Genomic DNA, 22,180 nt, shown 5'->3' with positions numbered 1-22,180 from the left:
TGAGTTTCCCACATGGTATAGGGGCCCAAGCATTTGGACCATCTTCCACTGCTTTCCCAGGCACATTAACAGGGAGCTGGATCAAAAGTGGAGCCAGGACTCAAACTGCTACCCATATAGGATGCTGGCCCTGCAAAAGGTGGCTTAACCCTCAAGAATTTATTTTGAATGACCATCTTTGTGACACAGCAGGGTAAGCTGCCACATGTGAGGCCAACATCCCTTATTTGAGTGCGAGTTGCAGTCCTGGATGTTTTGCTTCCTACTAATGCTCCTGGCAGAAGAGCTCCTACCACCCCTGTGGGAGACTCATATGGACTTCTGGTTCCCATCTTCAGCCTGGGCCAGTCCTGGCTCTTGTGGTCATTTTGGGAGAACCAGAAAATGAAAGATCTATATCTCCCCTTTCCACCCCCCTATAACTGTCTTTCATAAAAATAAACAAAGTTAATTTTCCACCTGTGGCATTGGCATCCCACATGGGTACCAGTTCTAGTCCCAGCTGCCCCTCTTCCATTCCAGTTCTCTGCTATGGCCTGGAAAAGCAATAGAAAATGGCCCAAGTGCTTGGGCCCTAGCACCCACATGAGAAACTGGGAAGAAGCACCTGGCTCCTGGCTTTGGTTCAGCACAGCTCCAGCTGTTGCGGCCATCTGGGGAGTGAAACAGCAGAAGGAAGACCTTTCTCTCTGTCTCTCTCTCACGCTTTGTAACTCTACCTCTTAAATAAATAAAAAATTAAAAATAAATGGATTTTCTTTAAACATTTTTTTTGAAATCCATGTACCATTTTTGTATAATAGACATTTTCCATGAACTTTTTGAAGACCGTTCACATGCGTAGATTTCAAAATTTGTTGCATAAAATAAGATTATCTTTTAATTCCATTTTCCACAAACTTTTGAAACTCTCTCATATTTGCTTTTATTTCTATTTTTCTATAAACAGTATATATATATTTGATTTTATTTCTTGCAAAACATGGATTGTATTTCCTTCCTCATGCTTTCATTCCAGTTTTAGTTTCCTCTTTTCTGCACTCGTAATCTGTCTTGCAATTTCTTCTCATCTCAGTCTATCCTATGTGAGGTTATCAGATCAGACTCCTTGGAGAACAGTTTTCATCCTGTTACTCTCTTGTACAAAAGTGGTTAAAAAAATATCATCATACTTAAGAATGAGGTATGCCTCCTAAGTAGTGGTTTATCCTGCTGCACCACAGTGCTCATCCCTGACATTTTATTTGCTATTTCCCTGGCATTTTGAATTGTTTTACCTAAATTCATTTGTTGGAGCCAGTGTTGTGATGCATTAGGATAATCTGTTGCCAGTGATGTTGGCACACCATATGGGCACTTATTTACAGCTCAGCTGTTCTACTTCCCATCCAGTTCTCTGCAGTGCATCTGAGAAGCAGCAGACAACCCAAATTCTTGAGTCCCTGCCACCATGAGGGAGACTTGGATGGAGTTCCAGATCCGAGCTTTGATCTGACCCAGTCCCAGCCATTGTGACCATTTGGTGAGTGAATCTGCAGATGGGAGATCTCTCCCTCTCCCTCCCTGTCTCACCTTCTTTATAACTCTGTCTTCCAAATAAATAAACAAATCTTTTTAACATATTTGTTTTTCAACCTTTTTTCTCCCTACCTTCTAGCACACTCCCTTGGTACTGCTGCTCTCTGTGGACTTGTCCTCCTCAGCCTCTGACTAGAGCACAGCCACTCTCCAGTGCTGACATCCTCTGACACACATTTCACTCTGCTGTTCTCTCTAAACTGTAGACTCTGCTTGGGCAACCCAACTAACTCTCATGCATAGACACACACACCTGAGGACTCCAGAGCCTTAGATTTCATGTCAGAATTAACTTTCATTTTCAGATGACTGGTGAAAAAACAAGTCTGGAAGCCAGGGTGTAGCCTTGTGGTTTAGATGCCTGTATCCCACATTGGAGTTTCTGGGTTTGATTCCCAGTTCCAGCCCCTGACTCCAACTCCCTGGAAATGCAAACCCTGAGAGCTAGCAAGTGATGGCTCAGATGATGGGGTTCCCTGCTCCTGGGCCAGCCCTGGTCACTGTGGACATTTGAGCAGTGAACTAGAGGGTGAATACCACTTCTCTGACTACTTGTTTGTCTCTTTGCATCTCCAATTAAAAAACAAAACAAAAAAGGATGTCTATATCTTTCATTAAAATAAATTCCTCAATGGCTAAAAATAGTTTCATTGTTAAAGTTAGCAAAAAATAATGCTTCTTGGTTGTAAATGATATTAGAATAATTTAAAACTGTAAATCAGACTTCCATAGTGGATAAGGAAGAGAAAGATGAGAGCAATAATTTTTACTTCTGGCTTTGGTGCTTCTTTGTCATGTAACCTTGGAAAATTCATTTAAACTCCGGGAGCCCAAGTTGAGTGTCATTAAAATTGCAGGCTCATCTAGTTGAGGCAAGTGGCATAAAGCTGAGACCCTTCCTTGTTTCTGTACTGAAAGAGCTAAGTGACATTAGCAAGTCATTTTACCCCTCTGGTTCTTCCTCCGCTGTGAAATAAGATTGTCTTTATATTTACAGGATTTATTCTACACAGTACTAGCTTGTGGTAAGGTTTGCATGACTGTCAGGTCTTCTACAACTCTACTGTATTATTAGCAGTTGACACTGAAGATGAAATGCTAAACAACATAGAACTGCTAGGACTGGGGCCCCCACTGTGGCACTGTAGTTAACACTCTGGCCTGAAGTGCCAGCATCGCATATGAGTGCCAGTTCAAGACCTGGCTGCTCCACTTCCAATCCAGCTCTCTGCTATGGCCTGGGAAAGCAGTAGAAGATGGTCCAAGTCCTTGGGCCCTGCACCTGCATGGGAGACCAGGAGGAAGCACCCAGCTCCTGGCTTTGGATTGGCATAGCGCCGGCCATAGCAGCCATTTGGGGGTGAACCAATGGAAGGAAGATCTTTCTCTCTGTCTCTCTCACTGTCTACCTCTGCCTGTCAAAAAAAAAAAAAAAAGAATCAATATAGTTATTAAAATTCTTAATTATAATCACTGAGTATTGGTAATTACTTTTTTAAAAGATTTTATGTATTAATTTGGCAGGTAGAGTTAGAGAAAGAGAAAGGTCTTCCTTCCATTGATTCACTCCCCAAATGGCCACAATGGCTGGAGCTGCACTGATCCAAAGCCAGAAGCCAGGTGCTTCTTCCTGGTCTCCCATGCGGATGCAGGGGCCCAAACACTTGGGCCATCCTCCACTGCCCTCCTAGGCCACAGCAGAGAGCTGGACCAGAATAGGAGCAACCAGGACTAGAACCTGGCACCCATATGGGATGCCAGCACTGCAGGTAGAGGATTAACCTGTGTACTGCAGTCCCCACCTCAGTAGTGTAATTACTGATAGTATACTCCTAGTATTGTATATTTTAGTTTACACAATACTTAAATTAGATAAAAATATAGGTAGCGATAGTTATTGCTTCTCTTACTGGATTGGATCATAGCACATGTCAATAAACCTTATTTTTTTAAAGGTTTATTTTTTAAGGAGTTACAGAGAGACATACATCAAGAGATATTCCATCTGCTGGTTTACTCCCAAGTGCCTGCAAAAAGCTAGAGCTGGGCTGATCCAAAGCCAGGAGCTTCTTTCAGGTCTCCCACATGGATTCAGGAGCCAAGTATTTGGGCCATCTTCTGCTTTCCAAGGCACATTAGCAGGGAGCTAGATTAGAAGCGGAGCAGCTAGGACATGCACCAGTGCCCATATGGGATGCCAGCACTGCAGGTGGTGACTTTACCCAATATGCCATGGTACCAGCTTCAGCCTTTTCAATTTAATAACTAGAGATTATGCACTGTTCAACATCCTGGCTTTGGCTTGGCCCAGCCTCCACTGTTGTGGACATTTGGGGAGTGAACCAGAGGTTGAAAGATCTCTCTTCTTCTGCCTCTCTGCCTTTCAAATAAATGAGTCTTTGAAATATATACATATATGGGTCCCACACTATAGCACAGTGGGTAAAGCCACTGCCATATAGGCACTGATTCAAGTCCTGGCTGATCCACTTCAATCCAGCTCCCTGCTAATGTGCCTGGGAAAGCATCAGAGGACTGCCCAAGTGCTTGAGCCCCTGCATTCCTGTGGGAGACCTGAAAGAAGCTCCTGGCTCCTGGCTTTGGATCGGCTCAGCTCAGGCCATTGTGATCATTTGGGGAGTGAACCAATAGATGGAAGGTCTGTCTCTACACCCTCTCTGTAACTCTGCCTTTCAAATAAATGTTATAAAAATGAGGGAGAAAAGTGCACTTCTGTTGCTTTCCTCATTACCTAAAGTAACATAATCAAAATCTGTTAGGCAAGTGAAGGCAAATGAATAAGGGAAATTCTGAGATGTATGTTGACCACGAAGAGAACAGTTTCCATGTATGTCTTCTGGAAGCCCATGTGAGTTGGAACCAAAGAAAAGAGGACAAAAAAGGGGGAGGCCCATATTCCCCATTTGTCTTCTTCCTTCATTGGTGCAGTGGAGAGTTGAGTAATGTAACATTGGTGTTTGTCTCCATACAGTTCACTTCTATTTAGTTGTTTCTCAATCCTCAAAAAGGGATTTAGGTCAATGTTCTATTCTCATCAAAGACCCTGTTGTTTAATAAAAGGTTCTGTTAGTAATTTTTACCCTGGGTAAAATTTTTTACCCTGGCTGGGTCTAAGGATGTGCTGTGACTTAGGTTTAGAAAAGAGCATCTTCCTTGCCACCCTCTTCTCAGCTCTGGGGCTGTCAGTTCTCCCTGCACAGACACAGTAATGCACACTTCTTCTCTACTACAAAGATCTTCCCCTTATGTTGGTCATAATTCTAGTTATCAACATCAAATCAGCTCACACCTGGACTGTAAGTATTCAATGACATTATTTATCAAAATAAATGTATTCAAATATTCAAAGACCACTTCAAAGCTTAACTGCCTTCAAGAGTTTTTGGCACTTGTAATAGACACTGTGGTTTTCTACACACAAGCACTCGCTATTTTATATACCGTTTAACAATTCAAACGTCGTTTCAGGTTCAGCAATATACAAGAATAGCATGCATGAAATGGAGTCACAAGAACTTTAGTACTCTTCTACATAGTCAACATGTTACATTAGTTGGGACTCAAAACCACTATGTGGTAACATGAACTGATTTAATGAAAGATATACAGCTAGGTAGTTAAGGCCACAGAATCCCAGACCTATTGATTTTAAATGAGTTTAGGTCAACAGCATTCCATTGCATTATCTTCTATCTCACAGTCCTGCTTTTCCAACAAGACCCACCCCCTGAGACCACATATTTCCTGCCTGTGTCTGTACAGTGGTGGAAGCTGTTCTGATACAAGCATCTCCTGGACAGTCACCAGCTTCCTGACTCACTACCTAGCTTGGAATCATTAGTTCTGAGGGAACTGAATTGAATGTCAGTCTCTGGCAGTCACAGACTTCTGCCTTAGGAAACAGAACATGTCCTCTACTGTGGGGCTCCCTTTTTCTCATCAACCATGGTGTCTGTGGTGATCTATGGTTTTTTTCTTTTTTCTTTTTTGACAGGCAGAGTGGACAGTGAGAGAGAGACAGAGAGAAAGGTCTTCCTTTTGCCGTTGGTTCACCCTCCAATGGCCGCCGTGGTAGCGTGCTGCGGCCTGCGCACTGCGCTGATCGGATGGCAGGAGCCAGGTGCTTCTCCTGGTCTCCCATGGGGTGCAGAGCCCAAGCACTTGGGCCATCCTCCACTGCACTCCTTGGCCACAGCAGAGAGCTGGCCCGGAAGAGGGGCAACCAGGACAGGATCGGTGCCCCGACCAGGACTAGAACCCGGTGTGCCAGTGCCGCAAGTCAGAGGATTAGCCTGTTGAGCCACGGCGCCGGCCGATCTATGGTTTTTCACTCAAGCCCTAGTAGAACTCTGATTCCAAAAAACAGGGATAAGTGTTCTACCTGGGGCTGGTGCTGTGGCATAACAAGTTACACTGATGCCTGCAGCACTAGCATCCCATATGGATGCCAGTTTGAGTCCCAGCTACTGCAGTTCTTACCCACTCCCTGCTGGGAAAAGCAGCATAAGATGGCCCAAGTGCTTGGTCCTCTGCCCCTACATGGGAGACCTGGAGGAAGCTCCTGGCTTCAGCCTGACCCAGCCCTGACCACTGTGGCCATTTAGGGAGTGAACTAGCAGATGGAAGACCTCTCTCTGCAACTCTGCCTTTCAAATAAGTAAAACATCATGTTGTACGCCCTTTTCCAGGCAGTTGTACAGCTGGGGGTTGTAGCTTCTTGTATATTTTGGATAATAAGAGTTTTGGTTTGAAAGCATGCTCATCTGAAACAAAGATCACTCATTATCCTTCGTTAGAGAAGGGAGCTCTGCTCTTTGAAAGTGAAAATCAGAAGCTGTAACGTGTGATGAGCTCCACCTGCCAGGTCTGGGGATACTTAGTTGAAAGCCAGGACACCAGGAAAGGAAGCTTTTCAGATTCCCTGGCCCTTGCTTTAGTCTTATATCTTTACTTCCTTTGTTGCTTCTTGGTGCCAAGGGTGTACACTTTATACTGAAATGAGGAATTTGGTCTTACCTCTTTGGGGGTTTTTTCTATGAAGACTGTATATATTTACCTTGGTTTTAAGGATAGCTTCTGGGGTGGGTGGATTTTTCAGAAGTTTTCACAAGCCAGCCAAAAGCCTATATTTTCTTCACAGAATTCAGTTTTTAAAAAAGCCTTCAATACAGCCAGAATATCTGTAGGAAGGGAAAAGTAGAAAAAAAAGCATGTGAAATATGAAGAACCGAATGATCAAATAATCCCTTGTGCTTTTCTAGTACTAGGATTAGCTATTTTCTAGTTTTTACTCAATCCTGTAATCCTGAGGATTTAGCTCTTTAAAGATAAAGATGCCAGTAGGCAAAATACTTAAGTTGGTGCCATACTACTAAATCATAAATACTTCAGTTTGTTTTTAATGCCAAAATGTATTTGTAGGAGAGGCACAAATTATCAGGGAACTAAGTCTCTTGCAAACACTGCCTGCAATGAAAAGCATCCTCAGCCTCCACCAAGAGCAGTGCCATTGCAGAGCTGAAGGGTGATTTATTTCCCCCACCTGGGGTGAATATGCTGAGAAATAAAGGGAGATAAACAGACCTAGGTTAAGTCTCATTCCCCTTGCGGAGCTGCTCATGTGTGTTTGAGGACACAGCCTTTCTGCATTCTTGTGATACTTGCAATGGATTAAATTGAAGACTAATTCACATTTGCAGGCCAGCAGCTCCTGGAATGCTTCTGACCACAGCAGTGCTTCCTTTGGGGAAAGTCTGCAAGAGCAGTTCTGTAGTGAGTTGTGCTCAGAGCAGTTCCCCTCCCGGCTCAGCAGTGAGCTGTTCAGATTGCAAACACAGGAATCTCAACTTACTTGATGAAAGTTTGCTACGGGCTTTTCTTGCCAACTGTGGCCTTCCCAGGAGTGGTGGAGTTTTGAGGTAGCTCAATCGTGTCTTCCAATCTTTTACTCGTAAAAAAAAGTACATTTCACTAAATGACCATCCTTGAGTACACTACTGACCTGAATGCATTTTTACCAAATAAAGTCATCCAATAGCTACAAACAAACCAAAAGCCAATAGCAGCCTTACCAACCTAATATTAAACTCAGCACCGGGCTGGCACCGTGGCTCAATAGGCTAATCCTTCGCCTAGTGGTGCTGGCACACCGGGTTCTAGTCCCGGTCGGGATGCCGGATTCTGTCCCGGTTGCCCCTCTTCCAGGCCAGCTCTCTGCTGTGGCCAGGGAGTGCAGTGGAGGATGGCCCAAGTACTTGGGTCCTGCACCCCATGGGAGACCAGGAGAAGCAGCTGGCTCCTGCCATCCGATCAGCGCAGTGCGCTGGCCGCAGCGGCCATTGGAGGGTGAACCAATGGCAAAAAGGAAGACCTTTCGCCGGCGCCGTGGCTCAACAGGCTAATCCTCTGACTTGCGGCGCCGGCACACCGGGTTCTAGTCCCGGTCGGGGCACCGATCCTGTCCCGGTTGCCCCTCTTCCAGGCCAGCTCTCTGCTGCGGCTAGGGAGTGCAGTGGAGGATGGCCCAAGTCCTTGGGTCCTGCACCCCATGGGAGACCAGGAGAAGCACCTGGCTCCTGCCATCGGAACAGCGCGGTGCGCCGGCCGCAGTGCGCTACCGCGGCGGCCATTGGAGGGTGAAACAACGGCAAAAAGGAAGACCTTTCTCTCTGTCTCTCTCTCACTGTCCACTCTGCCTGTCAAAAGAAAAAAAAAAAAGGAAGACCTTTCTCTCTGTCTCTATCACTGTCCACTCTGCCCGTCCAAAAAAAAACTCAGCACCGAATTACTGAGCAGTTTCATGTGTTCCTCATAAAGTAAGTGCTGCTGTGAGGACTAAAGATAGGACTGCCCAAATTTTAATTTTCAATATACTGCACAGCTAATAAAGCAGATGCTGTCTCTGGCCCACAAAAGGGGACAGTTTCCCTGCAAGGTTAACCGCAATCGGGAGTCATTTCACACCTGATGGAACCCGCAGCGGGACTACCTTGAGCCAGCTCCTCTGCTTCCCTTTCCACCTTCGGTCCTGGACGGGCCAGAGACCACGCACAGGAGGTGCCACCGCCTCACCCGTGCCCCCCTGTAACCTGCAACGCTCCTGGGAGGGAGATGCCGCAGAACAGTGATTTGTTCCATGGTTGTCACTGCGTGAGATCAGCCCATCATGAGAAAACGACCATGGACTCGAACGAGACATCCAACCGCAGAAGCACTGCCCCAGCGGCAGCGCAGGAGGGTGGATGACGGAAGGCACAGCGCGGCCAGGATCTCTAGGGACCCCGCAGGACTCTGCTGCCCTGGATGCCTACAGCAGGCTGTGCACGAGGGCCCAGTGCACCTCCAGTGCCCTCCTACCAAGCCCTTCCTCCTGTCTGCCCGTGCAGACCACACAGATGCAGCATCAGTGTGCAAATCCGCATCGGGCCCTTGGTTTTCCTGCTGAGACTCGGCCTTCATTGCTTCCCCAAGTGCAGCTCTTGCTGCAAACCTCAGCCAGCGGGGCTGGCGGGAGAGGCTGAGGGTCGCACTCACCGGGTCTGCCTCCCCTCCTGGCTCTCCTAGCTCTCATCACTGCCGCCTGTGTTCTTGTCCCAAGGTCCAAAATTGAGCTCAATGGCCAAAAATGTAACACCACCCATGTCACCCATACACACCACAACTACCAGGTGCCCGCCAATCACCACCGCCTTTATAGCCGGCCCGGCGTGGGGCAAGTCTGGCAGCGCCGGTCCTGTCCCAGTTCAGGGAGGATTGGTCCGAGGTCCCTGGCCGGGCGGAGCCTGAGCCGCCCTGCAGCAGATTTTGGAAGCAAGGGAGCTGCTGATGGCTGAGGCCGGGCTCAGAGCGCACTGAGGGAGATGCCACGCCCGGCAGGGGTGCTGGAGCCCTGGACTTTCCCAGGCTGCAGTCCTGGGGTGGAGGCTGGCTTTGCCCTTCTTCCCCAGCCCTGCCCGCAGGTGGAGCGGGGTTCCCACGGGGGCGGCTTTCTTCATGGGAGGGCCTCGACTCAGGGTGCTGGCCTGCAGCCTTCCGGGAGGGAGTAGGAGACAGTGACTTTGTCAGGAGGCGACACCCGAGCTGGGCCTGCTTTTTGGGACAGCTCTGGATGCACGTCCGCGTGTGCCTGGACCTGCGGGGCTGCCTCTCGCCTCCTGGAGGATCTGGGAGCCGGGCGTCCTAGTGGCGGGGGCGGGAGGGCGATGTGCTGAGCTCGCCCTGGGTGCACCAGGCTCTTTGGAGCCTTTCAGAGTCGAGGTCACCTCCTGAGTCACTCCTGGTCCGCTTGGGATTTGCCAGAATCCTGAATTAGGGGTGTGGTGGAAGTGGTAGTGGTTGGCTTCAATGCAATTTATTTGTGAATTCTTCAAACACAGTTTCTCCCTACTCCTGCAGGCTTTAAGGTGATTGATGAGGACAGAGTCCCTAAGCTGCGAAGAGACTGAATTTTGGAAACTACATCCAGAACTCCACAGTGTGTATTTAAGTGCTCTTCCCTCAGGCCTGCAGGCGGACAGCAAGAGCAACAGTAAGATATTAATTACTGTAGATACTCTCCTTTCTTTATAGTAGACCCACCAAAAGAGAATGGGGGATGTGTGCTTGAACAGTAGAACCAGTCAGCATGCTAGGGTGAGCTGCCCAAGCGCTTGTACCCCTGCACCCACATGGGAGACCCAGAGGAAGCTCCTGATTTCCAGGCTTCAGATCGGCCCAATCTCTGGCCATTGCAGCCATTTAGGGAATGAACCAGCAGATGGAAGACCCCTTTTCTCTCTCTGCCTCTCTCTCTCTAACTCTACCTCTCAAATAAATAAATAAAATCTTTTAAAAAATGTAATTGAATGTTAAGTAATGTGAGGATAGGGCAATACAGAGATTCCCAAATTTTAGTTTAATACTTTTAACAAATACTCCCCATTTACTTAAAGGAAGAGCAACTCCTTGTGTGCCTGCTGCAACCTTGCCACCATTTGAAGGGGAAGAGCTCATTGCCTGCCCTGAGGGGCAGTGCTGCATCCCTCTCAGGTATGTTCACATGACTGTCGGACTGTCACTTCCCTAATGAGAGGATTACAGCTGGCAGAGGGCCCAAGACAATTCTTTATATTTATTTCCTACAGTCAGATTCTTTATACCTATTTAAGTGCTATAGTAGTTACTATGCATAACCAGAGCAGCCATTCTCCCAGCCTCTTATTTGCTTTCAGACAAGTTCAATAGTTTGTAGTGATTCCCCCCACCATGGAAATCAGTTTGTATTTATTTCTGTGAAGGATATCAAAACCAGGGTGCACTGTCCTCAAGGGACTTATGGATCTACAAATCTTCAAAATGGGTTTATAAATAATAAAATAGCAAAAAATTTGAGGACTTTTTTTTTTAACTTTTATTTAATGAATATAAATTTCCAGTGTACAGCTTATGGATTACAATGGCTTCCCCCCCCCCATAACTTCCCTCCCACCCGCAACCCTCCCCTCTCCCGCTCCCTCTCCCCTTCCATTTGCATCAAGATTCATTTTCAATTCTCTTTATATACAGAAGATCAATTCAGTATAAAGATTTCAACAGTTTGCACCCACATAGAAACACAAAGTGAAACATACTGTTTGAGTACTAGTTATAGCATTAAATCACAATGTACAGCACATTAAGGACAGAGATCCCACATGAGGAGCAAGTGCACAGTGGCTCCTGTTGTTGACCCAACAAATTGACACTCTAGTTTATGGCGCCAGTAACCATCCTAGGCTGTCGTCATGAGTTGCCAAGGCTATGGAAGCCTTCCAAGGCTTCCATATTTAGACAAGGTCATAAAAGACAGAGTGAGGATAGTAACCAATGATCCTAAGAGTGGCATTTACCAGGTTTGAACAATTATACAGCATTAAGTGGGGAAGAGGACCATCAGTACACACAGGTTGGGAGTAGAGCCATTGGTGGTAGAGTAGAGGTTATGATTACAAAGGAATGAGGCCCAAGTGCACTAGACAGGGCCTAGAACAAAGGACAGAGTCATTATTAGAGGAGCTAAGAAAGGTGCTGTCTAAGCTACAATTAAGTTTTCTGATTGAGAGGCAAATAGAACCTGATAGAAGGGGCTTGATAATAATCTGGTGGGCTTTAGGCCTTGTAAATTCAGAGGCCCAGACCTATCTATCTCTTCACATGGGGTATATCCTAAGGGAGGTGTGAACCTCCTAGGGGAAGGCACTCTGTTGACTCTCATTACTTGGCTGGCCTGGGAGGAGAGCTGGCCAGGTAAAGGCAGGTGGCATCTCTAACAAGAAATTTACAGTTCTGCCTGCAATGTTGCTGACCCTACTTGACCATCCCCTCAGCTGCAGTGGTCACTTTGGAAGTTGGGCTGAGTGAAGGGCTTTTCAGCTTAGAGCCAATAAGATCTGTGGCTCTGACCTGGGCATCCTTCGACTCCAGGGCAGGTCCATTTCCAGTGATCCAACTCTTGGCAGAGCTGCCAGGGCTCTTCACAAGCTGACTTCTGCTGAAGCCCAGGCTTACCACATTGAAAGCCACTGCAGTGGACTGGCCTGTTGGGTCTCCTTGAGGGCAGATCACTGTACAGATCAGCCATTAATAGGCCTGCCACCCATTGCTTCTGATGCCTAGCTTTCTTTTCCTCCTGGTTTGTGTTAAAGCAGACCAGAGGATGCAAGTCAAGGGAGTGCCCGTTTCCCATCTCTAATCTTCGGTGGCCTGAACTACAAGTCTATAGTCACAGGCATGTTCTGTAGTAGTTTTTCTAAGGTAGACAATGCCCATGAGGAAAATTATATTCTCACTTTAAAACTTTCTTTCCCTTTGGTCTGAAAGGGAGGTTTTTTCTACTTACTGTATACTTCGCTGATGGCGAAGTGAATCTAGCTATGAGATTATTATTTGAGTTCTTATTTTGGCTATGCTATTGCAGAAAAATGTTATAGAAGGCATTGGACCTTCTGGTAAATGTTTTCTTAAGTTGTTATCTAATGGTTGAAGCGGTTTGCTAAGTATTCATGTGATATTGCTATTGTCAGCAAGCGATCTAGGACTTGCTCCCTCATTTCTCTATTCTAAGCCCAACTTGTTCTTTCATTTCTCTATTCTCTTCAAGGTAGGAAACTAATTCTATTATGAAGGAATCTGTAGGATGCACAATTTAATCTTTAGACCTTATAATAGAGGACAGTTTTTACAGCATCAATCTTCAATTGTTAAACAAAGATATTTTTGTGTAAACAGAACAAAATTATATGAACATTCACAGTTACATTTTTTTTTTTTTGACAGGCAGAGTTAGTGAGAGAGGGAGAGACAGAGAGAAAGGTCTTCCCTCCATTGGTTCACCCCCAAATGGCTGCTATGGCTGGCGCCTGTGCCAATCCAAAGCCAGGAGCCAGGTACTTCCTCCTGGTCTCCCATGCAGGTGCAGGGCCCAAGCACCTGGGCCATCCTCCACTGCCTTCCCGGACCACAGCAGAGAGCTGAACTGGAAAAGGAGCAACCAGGATGGAATCGGTGCCCCAACTGGTACTAGAACCTGGTGTGCCAGCACCGCATGCAGAGGCTTAGCCTAATGAGCTGCAGTACTGGCCACATTCACAGTTACATTAACAACAAAGATGTCACCATCTGCCTACTTCTTGATCTTCGAGGACTACTGAGGCTGTCTTCTGTACTGGGAGATGGCATTCCAGGGTCTGCCGCTATGAAAGCAACAAGAGAGGGGTCAGGAACCTTTTGGCAAAAGTGACTTCAAAAAGTTTGTGGAAAATAAAAAATGTAGGGGCATCTGTTCATAGTGGGTCAGGCTTGTGCACCTGGGAGGCTTGGAGTTCCTGGCTGGGCCAGCCCCAGCTGTTATGGGCATCTGGAAAATAAAGCAGTAGATGGAGGATCTCAGTTGCTGTCTTTCAAGTTATTTTTTTAAGGTGTTAACTTCAAAAATAGCTATATAAATTGTGAGAGTGACACATAATTCATACTATGTATATTCCAAACAAGATCCGTAAGGGCAGAACTGCTCAGCAGCCACACTGCAGGGATAGGTATCTTTCCGATGATATCTTCATCTGCTCCTTGTGGTTGAAGCCATTGTATGAGCTCTTGATCTGTCTTCTGCCCTTGGAAGGGCCTAGGGTGCTCTATATCATCTGTAAAGATTCAAAATTTGTTGTATATTAATGTCTAATTATAAAATTTCCAAAGTGGCAAGCTGGATGTAATAAACTATGCCAGACTGCAAAAAAAAAATACAAACATGGTATATTGTCTATAATGTACAGAGGTTAATCTGTATTTTAGAGATACACATCTCTACACATATCTCTATTTCTTTCACCTCTGAAAGTCTACATTAAGCTCTCAATGGGATGATTAATTAGGAATAGATTTCATATACTTAATTTTGTAATCAGTGAACTAGAAATAATTATTGTAGTATTGAGGATTGTACTGACTAAAACAATATGTTTATTCCATGTTAAATACCATCATCGTATCTTTGGATTCCTTTTGTCCTACTACTTAGATATTCACAGGAGAGGGGAGGTGGGAGGAAAACCCAAGATCCATCAGGGTGGAGGGGGAATGTCAGAGGCTGTGGTTCTATTGTACTGCAGCATTTGTTCTGGAAGAACACATTAATGGACCCAGATTTTTCTAAGGTAATTGAGTGCCTCTTTTCTCCTGTACACTTGTCTGTAGTATTACATTTTCATTTATGTAAAAGTTTATTTTCTTCAAGTAATGTATTAATTTGGATGAAAATGAAGATGTTAAGGAATTTTCAGAATGGGTCTGTCGCAGCCTTCCTTGGCTTTGTTTTTAGGCACTTATATCAGAAAAGAAAAGATAGAAAAATTTATTTTGGGTTCTCTTCCTCTCTACCATGACAGTCTTTGGTTAAGATTTGTTATTTTGTCATATTTGATTCTCTAGACTCCCTGAAAAATCCCCTACTTCATTAGATGGAGTCCTTGTCTCACCATGGCAGTGAAAAGTTAAAAATGTTCCAGCTTTGCATTTAGCTAGGTCATGGACACATGCCATGGCTCTTGCCAGCCAAGTGTATCAGGGACATCATCTGAATCAGACTTACTTGCATGAAGAAAAGGAGCAGCAGATCCTTCCAGTGAAAGTGGAGAGGAGCAGGAGCTGCAGAACACTGCTGGGGGGGAGGGGAGGAGTGTGCCGTGGGATGTCATGTGGTGGCTGGTGTCTGGGATACTGGTTCTGAGGAAGACAGGGTTTATGGTGGCCAGTGCTCTGGCATAGTGGGTAAGGCTGCCGCCTGCAGTGCCAGCATCCCATATGGGCACCGGTTTGAGTCCCGGCTGCTCCACTTCCGATTCAGCTGTGCTATGGTCTGAGAAAGCAGTAGAAGATGGCCCAAGTCCTTGGACCCCTAAACCCAAGTGGGAGACCTGAAAGAAGCTCCTGGCTCCTGGCTTTGGATCAGCTCAGCTCCAGCCATTGTGGCCAATTGGGGAGTAAACCAGCAGATGGAAGATCTTTCTCTCTCTCTCTCTCTGCCTCTCCTCTCTCCGTGCCTCTCCTTTCTCTGTGTAACTCTGACTTTCAAATAAATAAATCTTTTAAAAAAAAGAGTTTATGCTTACGGGTAGTGGTCATGGAAAATATATGGGACATTTTGCAGCAAGATTTGGGATGAATTTTCTAACCACTGAATCTCCTAGAAATTAGAATACACTTCTAATGCATAACTTCCTCTTATGCTTAATTAGGTTTTTGTTTTGAATTGTTTTTGATGAAACAGCAAGGAATTCTGAGTTATAGACTTCCTATTTCAGAGACAGGAAAACATTAATGCCTGCATTATAATTAAATAATGCCTATCACCCTTTCTTAAGCAACAAATGATCATAGATTCTCTCTTTGCTAATAATTAATGAGCATGGAGATTCTTTCCACTGTAACCACTCTCCCACCTACACTCCCTCCCCTCTTCCTCCTTCCTCTCCTATTGACATGGAATGCCTTACATAGTTAGGGTGAACATTTAACCCGCTTGGCCCTAGATGTTTATACACTTCAACTCTGTGTCATTATTAATATGCCCTTTTTATGACCAAGCTTATATCAGAACAACAAATTATATATTCACCTAATACTGACAGTCATCAAATCAATTTTTATTTTCTTCTCTATTAGGCAGTTCTTCAGGGGCAGAAATATTTATTTTGTATATCATTTATTCATTCAACTAAAAGACTGACTGTCAAGATGCTGAGTTTTAGTGTCAAAGCAAATATGTTTCTAGACCCCATTAAGTTTACAGTCTGGCAAGAAAGAGCAATACCCAAAGAATATTGTCTTTCATAGTGAATTGTGGTGTGAAGTCAGTGGATAAAGATTTAAGCATTATTAATCCAGCACCAACTCTAATCCCATGATCTCTAATTGAGAGAAGTAATCAGAGATATAGAACCCCATGTTACCCAGTTATCTCTTTGAATTTCTGCTTAAAAATAAAACATATCAAACAACACACAAATACCTAGCACTGCAAATTTACATACTATCTTGATATTAAAAATAAGAAAAAATTACCATGAAATAATAGAAACTTTGAATCTCCTTTGTTTTCTAGACAAGTTATAATCCTCTGTGGTTCTTTACAGTGTAAATTATTTTCGTAGGTAGTCTTTGTATCTCTCACATTTTTTCCCTATGAGAAATCAGATTTTAAAAACTGAGACCCAAGACAAAAAAAAGATTTTTAAAACTAGTATTATATGTTGATTGGCTCTTTAAAAAAGATTTATTTATTTATTTGAAAGTCAGAGTTACACAGAGTAGAAGGGGAGAGAGAGAGAGAGAGACATCTTCCATCTTTTGGTTCACTCACCAATTGGTCACAATGGCTAGAGCTGTACTGATCTGATGCCAGCAGCCAGGAGCTTCTTCTGTGTCTCCCACACAGGTGCAGCTGCCCAAGGATTTGGGCCATCTTCCACCACTTTCCCTGGCCATAATAGAGAGCTGGATTGAAAGCAGAGTAACCGGGACTCAACCTCCACCCATATGGAATATCAATGCTGGTGGCAGCTTTACCTGCTATGCCACAGCGCTGACCCCTTGGTTGGCCTTTAACTTAGACTTTTTAATGATATTAAAAAACACCATATTTTTCTAAGCTCTTTCCATTCAGTTTCTCCTTTGTAAACTCCAGATAATACTGTCCCCAGAATTAATCGAAGGTATAAATGATATAAGGCATTTAACCCCTTAACCTGTCTTCTTGAATACTCAGCTGTGTTAGCTCTGTGTCCATTCCTCTGTTTGTCTCCATACTAGATGAATAAAAAGACAGTGTAAAATGATTTGAAAAGAACTGTAAGGGGTCAGTGTTGTGGCGCTGCCTCCAATTGGGGAGTGAACCAGCCGACGGAAATCCTCTCTCTCTCTCTCTCTCTCTCTGCCTCTCCTTCTCTGTAACTCTGACTTCCAAATAAATAAATAAATCTTAAAAGAACTGTAAACACAAATAAAAATTGTATTCTCAAAACTGGATGTTAAACCATGCCTTCTACACCTCTCTTAAAAGTTACATTCTACCATAGCCATTTATGATTTCTAGGGCCAAAGCAGTAAATAAGATTTTTCTGGAAGAGACAGAGGTTACGAGGGAGCCAGGATTTGGGGTCAGTAGCAGCAGTAGGTGTCACTCTTTAAAATTTTGATTCAGAAAAGGAAGAACAGCAACTGATCCTTGAGATTTGGGGGTGGGAAGGACAGGAAGGAGGGACTTAACAAAAGCAAATGCCCTCTGGTTGTGGGCACCCACCCCAGCCTGCACCCCTTGGGGAGGGCCAGCTGGTGTCTGTAGGGATGCTGTGGCCTGGACTCCATTTCCCAGAGTACCCAGGATCTCCGATGTAATCTGCCTTCCGAATGCCTGTGGGCATGCGTGTGATAGTGCCCGCCCAAGGGTTGGACCAGAGGGAGTTCATTCCCTGGTCGAGGTCTGCCCTGGGGGCTGTGTTACTCCTCCTGCATTTACTGCATCTCCTCTGCACGTGGGATCCCAGGCAGTTTCCGAGTGCTCACCCAGAGCCTGCCTCCTGCTGCTGCTTCCCTCTTCATGGTCCGCCTGTGGGTCCCACGTGCCAGGGACTCTTTCTGCTCCACTCTCCCCGCTTCGCTCCCTGTGGTTCCAGAAGAAAAGGTACCTACTCCTGGGACTTTCTGCAGCAGGTTTGGGGTACAGGAACGGGCGGGGACGCGTGTGGGAGAAGGGTGGGTGTCAGGGAGAAGGGTGGGTGCCAGGGCGGCTGGAGGCCCCCAGTGAGGCTCACTTACTTCTCAGCGATCATGGCAACTTTCCCCGAGGTCAGGGCTGGGGCCCGGGCTGTTCTGTCTCCCACCTCTGCTTCCCAGGCTCCCAGGGCCCCGCCTGTCCCTAATGTGCTTTAGTTAGTGGTTACAGGAGAGGGCAGCGTTCTGGGAAACTGCACACGCAGGGCAGCTGAAAGCACAGGGAAGGAAGGCGGGGAGACTCCTGCTCTCCAGTTAAATAAGCCGGGTTCCCACCATGGGTGGTCTCAGAATGCAGTCTGGCAGGGCCTCCTGCTGTTTGCTGGGCTGGTTCCTGCAGGGTGGGGCTGGATGGTCTTCAGCAGAGAGCCTGGGCAGCAGAGGGGTGGGAAGGAGGATCTGACTAGGATCTGCCCCACTGCTCTCATCCTGCACCTCATCTTCCTGGTGGGGTCCCCACGGACTCACCTGCTGGGTGTGGCCCTGAGTGTTCAGCTTTTTCCCAGAGGGAGCAGTGTGCAGCCTGTGTAGCAGCTTTGTGCATTGATCCCTTTCCCATATTTGATTATCAGATTTTTCCAATCTGGAATTTGAAGCTGTTACAGAAATCTGGGGTGGGAAAACTCCCTTCTTTCAAACAGGCACAGAGAGAGTGGAGGGTCCAAGGAGTTTATATTAATGGCCCTAGGCTCAGCTGGAATGATTTCCTGAGAATTGAGCATTAAATTCAAGTTTCTTAGAATATGTATAGGATCACCAGCATCATACCTCAGCTGTTATAGTACTGGTGGGTTTAAATGCAGCCTACATGACTTAGGACCACATTTCCAACTATCGGTGGGTCCAGTATGTTTGTAAAAGAGATGCCAGGGACAGATTTACGAGGACAGATTTATGACTGGAGTTTTCAGAAGCAGAACTTAGGGCATCTTCACTCCCAAGACAAGATATCAGTGGGCAGCTGCTTCACTCATTAATTGTGAGCATCCACTTTTCAAGGTTTGTGTTGGATGGGGTTCATTTCTCTTTCTTTGTCTCAGGTTGTAGCTGTATTTCTTCTACAAGGCCATGGAATCGTAGCTGATGATTTATTTGGCTGCTTTTCATTTTCTGTCTTCAGCTATTTCTTCTCCGGTTAGCAAGGTTGTCAACTGTTTTTACCTGCCGCTGATCCCTTTGCAAAGTGAAAAGTGAACTAAAATTAATGCAAGTCTACTGTGTTGTCAATAACTGGAGTTTTTTGGTTTTTTTTTTTTTTTTTTTTTAAGATTTATTTATTGGCCGGCGCCACATCTCAATAGGCTAATCCTCCACCTGTGGTGCCAACACACCTGGTTCTAGCCCCGGTCGGGGTGCCAAATTCTGTCCCGGTTGCCCCTCTCCAGGCCAGCTCTCTGCTATGGCCTGGGCATGCAGTGGAGGATGTCCCAAGTGCTTGGGCCTTGCACCCACATGGGAAACCAGGAGAAGCACCTGGCTCCTGGCTTTGGATCAGTGCAGTGTGCTGGCTGCATCATGCTGGCCACGGCGGCCATTGGAAGGTGAACCAATGGCAAAGGAAGACCTTTCTCTCTGTCTCTCTCTCACTATCCACTCTGCCTGTCAAAAAAAAAAAAAAAAGATTTATTTATTCATTTGAAACTCAGAGTTACACAGAGAGAGGCAGGCACAGAGAGAGAGAGAGAGAGAGACATCTTCCATCCGATGGTTCACTCCCCAATTGGCAGCAGCAGCTGGAGCTGTGCTGATCTGAAGCCAGTAGCCAGGAGCTTCTTCTGCATTGAAGCTGTTTTTTAAAATAATTATTTGTTTATTTGAAAGGCAGAGTTACAGAGTGGCATAAGCAGAGATAGATGGCCTAAGCTGTTCTGATACAAAACCAGGAGCCAGGAGCTTTGTCCAGGTCTCCTAGGTGGGTGCAGGAGATGAGGGATTTGGGCCATCTTCTACTGTTTTCCCAGGCCACAGCAGAAAGCTGGATGGAAAGTGGAGCAGCCAGGATCCCAACTGGCACCCATATGGGATGCTGACACTGTAGGCAGTAGCTTTACCCACTATGCAACAGTGCTGCCCACTAACTGGAGCTCTTTTAATCTGAGTTTGCATAAAGTGGAGAATTACAGCATCATAAATACAGATAAGTAACAGTTTTTCTCTGCTAGTACTTTACAGTTACCCAGTGATCCACTGAAAATCTTATATTCCACCCTGTGTAATTAAGAAGGCCAGGTATTTGTCTTATTTTGGGTTCTGTGTTTAAACCCATGACATTTTTGACATGGGAGGAAATTAGTTCTACAATTTCATAGAGACTGGTCTGTGGAAGCATCTATAGAAGTTATAACTGTGAGAGTGGTAAGAAAGAAGAAGGGAAGAAATAAGTGCCCCTTACCCCCCACAGAGATGTCCACATAGTGAAGTAGAAGATGTGCCCTGGAAAACTATGGCTGACTTTCCGTGACAAACTGTGTTTGAGTGCTTCACATGTTCTGATAGAAAGGTGTTGCCACCAGGTTACTACTATATTTATTTATTTAGCTAGTTTTTAAAGATTATTTATTTGGAAATCAGAGTTACACAGACAGAGAAGGAGAGGCAGAGAGAGGAAGAAAGAGAGGTCTTCCATTGGGTTCATTCCCTCAATGGCTTCATCATTGTGAACCTTGCTCAGTTCCTGGCCTATACCTTTCCTTTAACCTAGTACTTTGCCATGTAGTAGCCCATGCAAACTGCAGACTGCATAAATGAATGAATACTTTGAGGGTTGTGATTTCTTAGAGGAATATCATAAGGGACAGAAGGAATAAAAACAAAAAAAAGTATCCTCAGTTTATAGAAGGTATACTATTTTTGCAAGCGACAGAGAGGAAGAAGAAGGAAAGTGGTGAGACTGGAAAGTTGTGGCAAATGTAGTAGGCACTGGTCAAATTTAACAAGCCCTTTAGAAAACATTAGGGTTTCCTTACTTCCGTGTAGACTGTCCTCTAGAGGTGAACAGGGTCCTCTAAACCCACTTGTTGCACAAATGAAAACCCAAGCATTGTGTTCTCCCACATATGGAGTCTGCTATTGGTTTTGATATATGTTTTCCTAATGGTGAGTGATATTGGGCATGTTCATATATGTCTTAACCATTTATATTTCTTCGTCTGAGAAATATCTATTCTGATCATTGCCATTTCTTTTTTTTTTTTTTTTCTGACAGGCAGCGTGGACAGTGAGAGAGAGAGACAAAGGTCTTCCTTCTGCCATTGGTTCACCCTCCAATGGCCGCCGTGGCCGGTGCACTGTGGCCGGTGCACCGTGCTGTTCCAAAGGCAGGAGCCAGGTGCTTCTCCTGGTCTCCCATGGGGTGCAGGGCCCAAGCACTTGGGCCATCCTCCACTGCACTCCCGGGCCATAGCAGAGAGCTGGAATGGAAGAGGGGCAGCTGGGACAGAATCTGGTGCCCCAACTGGGACTAGAACCCGGTGTGCCGGCACCGCAAGGCAGAGGATTAGCTTGTTGAGCCACGGCACTGGCCTTGCCCATTTCTTAACTGTACATTTTGCTTCTTGTTTAGAGTTTTTCCAGTTCTATATATGTATGTTCTGGCTATCAATCTTTTGTCATATGTAGAGTTTTCAATGTTTTCTGCCATTCTGTTTGTTAATCTTCACTCTGATGATTACTTTGTTGTGAAGATGTATCTTAATTTGATACACTCAAATTCATATGTTTTATTTTTGTTACTTGTGCTTTTGGAATCTTACCCAAAACTGTTCTCTAGCTAATGTTTCATAGTTTCCTCTATCTTTACTTAGTTTTTGGTTTTGTATCTAGATTTTTAATTCATCTTGAGTTGCTTTTACATAGTGTATGAGGTGTTGAGGTATATTTTCAGGCTTCTACATATGGATAATCACTTTCCTCTAGACCATTTGCTAAAAGGAATCTTCTTTCTCCTGTTTGTTTTAGTTTCTTTGTTAAATATGAGTTGCCTGTAGAAAAGTCAGTTTATTTCAGCTGCCTATTCTTTTCCATTGAACTATGTGTCTGTTTTTCCAACAGTGCTAACACTGCCTCTATTTTTTTAGGTTTTTTTTTGAAAGGCCAGACACTTCTTCCAAGTCTTTCATGTGGGTGCTAGCACCCAGGAACATGGGCCATCTTCCACCAATTTCCCAGGTGCATTAGTAGGCAGCTGGATTGGAAGAAGAGTAGCTGGTCTCATAGCAGCAACATATGGGATGCAAGGTCAAGGCTCTAACCCATTGCACCTCAGCACCAGCCCTTTATTTATTTATTTCTGCAGTGATCT

General features: G+C 45.2%; 1 protein-coding gene across 8 annotated transcripts in view; it reads left to right on the top strand.

Moving 5' to 3' along the window:
• The window catches only part of LOC133777369 (zinc finger protein ZFP2-like), a 46,637-nt gene that overhangs the window by 5,690 nt on the left and 18,767 nt on the right, over nt 1-22,180 (top strand). For 2 of the 8 annotated variants that reach the window (XM_062216915.1, XM_062216918.1), the window contains 3 exons: nt 1,393-1,522; nt 9,994-10,126; nt 10,530-10,626. The gene's annotated coding sequence lies outside the window, so the exon portion shown is untranslated. Of the gene's footprint in view, nt 1-1,392; nt 1,523-1,657; nt 2,208-9,993; nt 10,127-10,167; nt 10,422-10,529; nt 10,627-12,891; nt 13,522-22,180 lie in introns of those variants that run through there. The other 6 variants (XR_009868540.1, XR_009868541.1, XR_009868542.1 and 3 more) reach the window with 6 other exon arrangements.

The sequence above is a fragment of the Lepus europaeus genome, chromosome 18, assembly GCF_033115175.1.
Source record: "Lepus europaeus isolate LE1 chromosome 18, mLepTim1.pri, whole genome shotgun sequence".
In the NCBI taxonomy this organism is placed as follows: Eukaryota; Metazoa; Chordata; class Mammalia; order Lagomorpha; family Leporidae; genus Lepus; species Lepus europaeus.
This window is presented reverse-complemented; position numbering and strand designations above follow the sequence as displayed.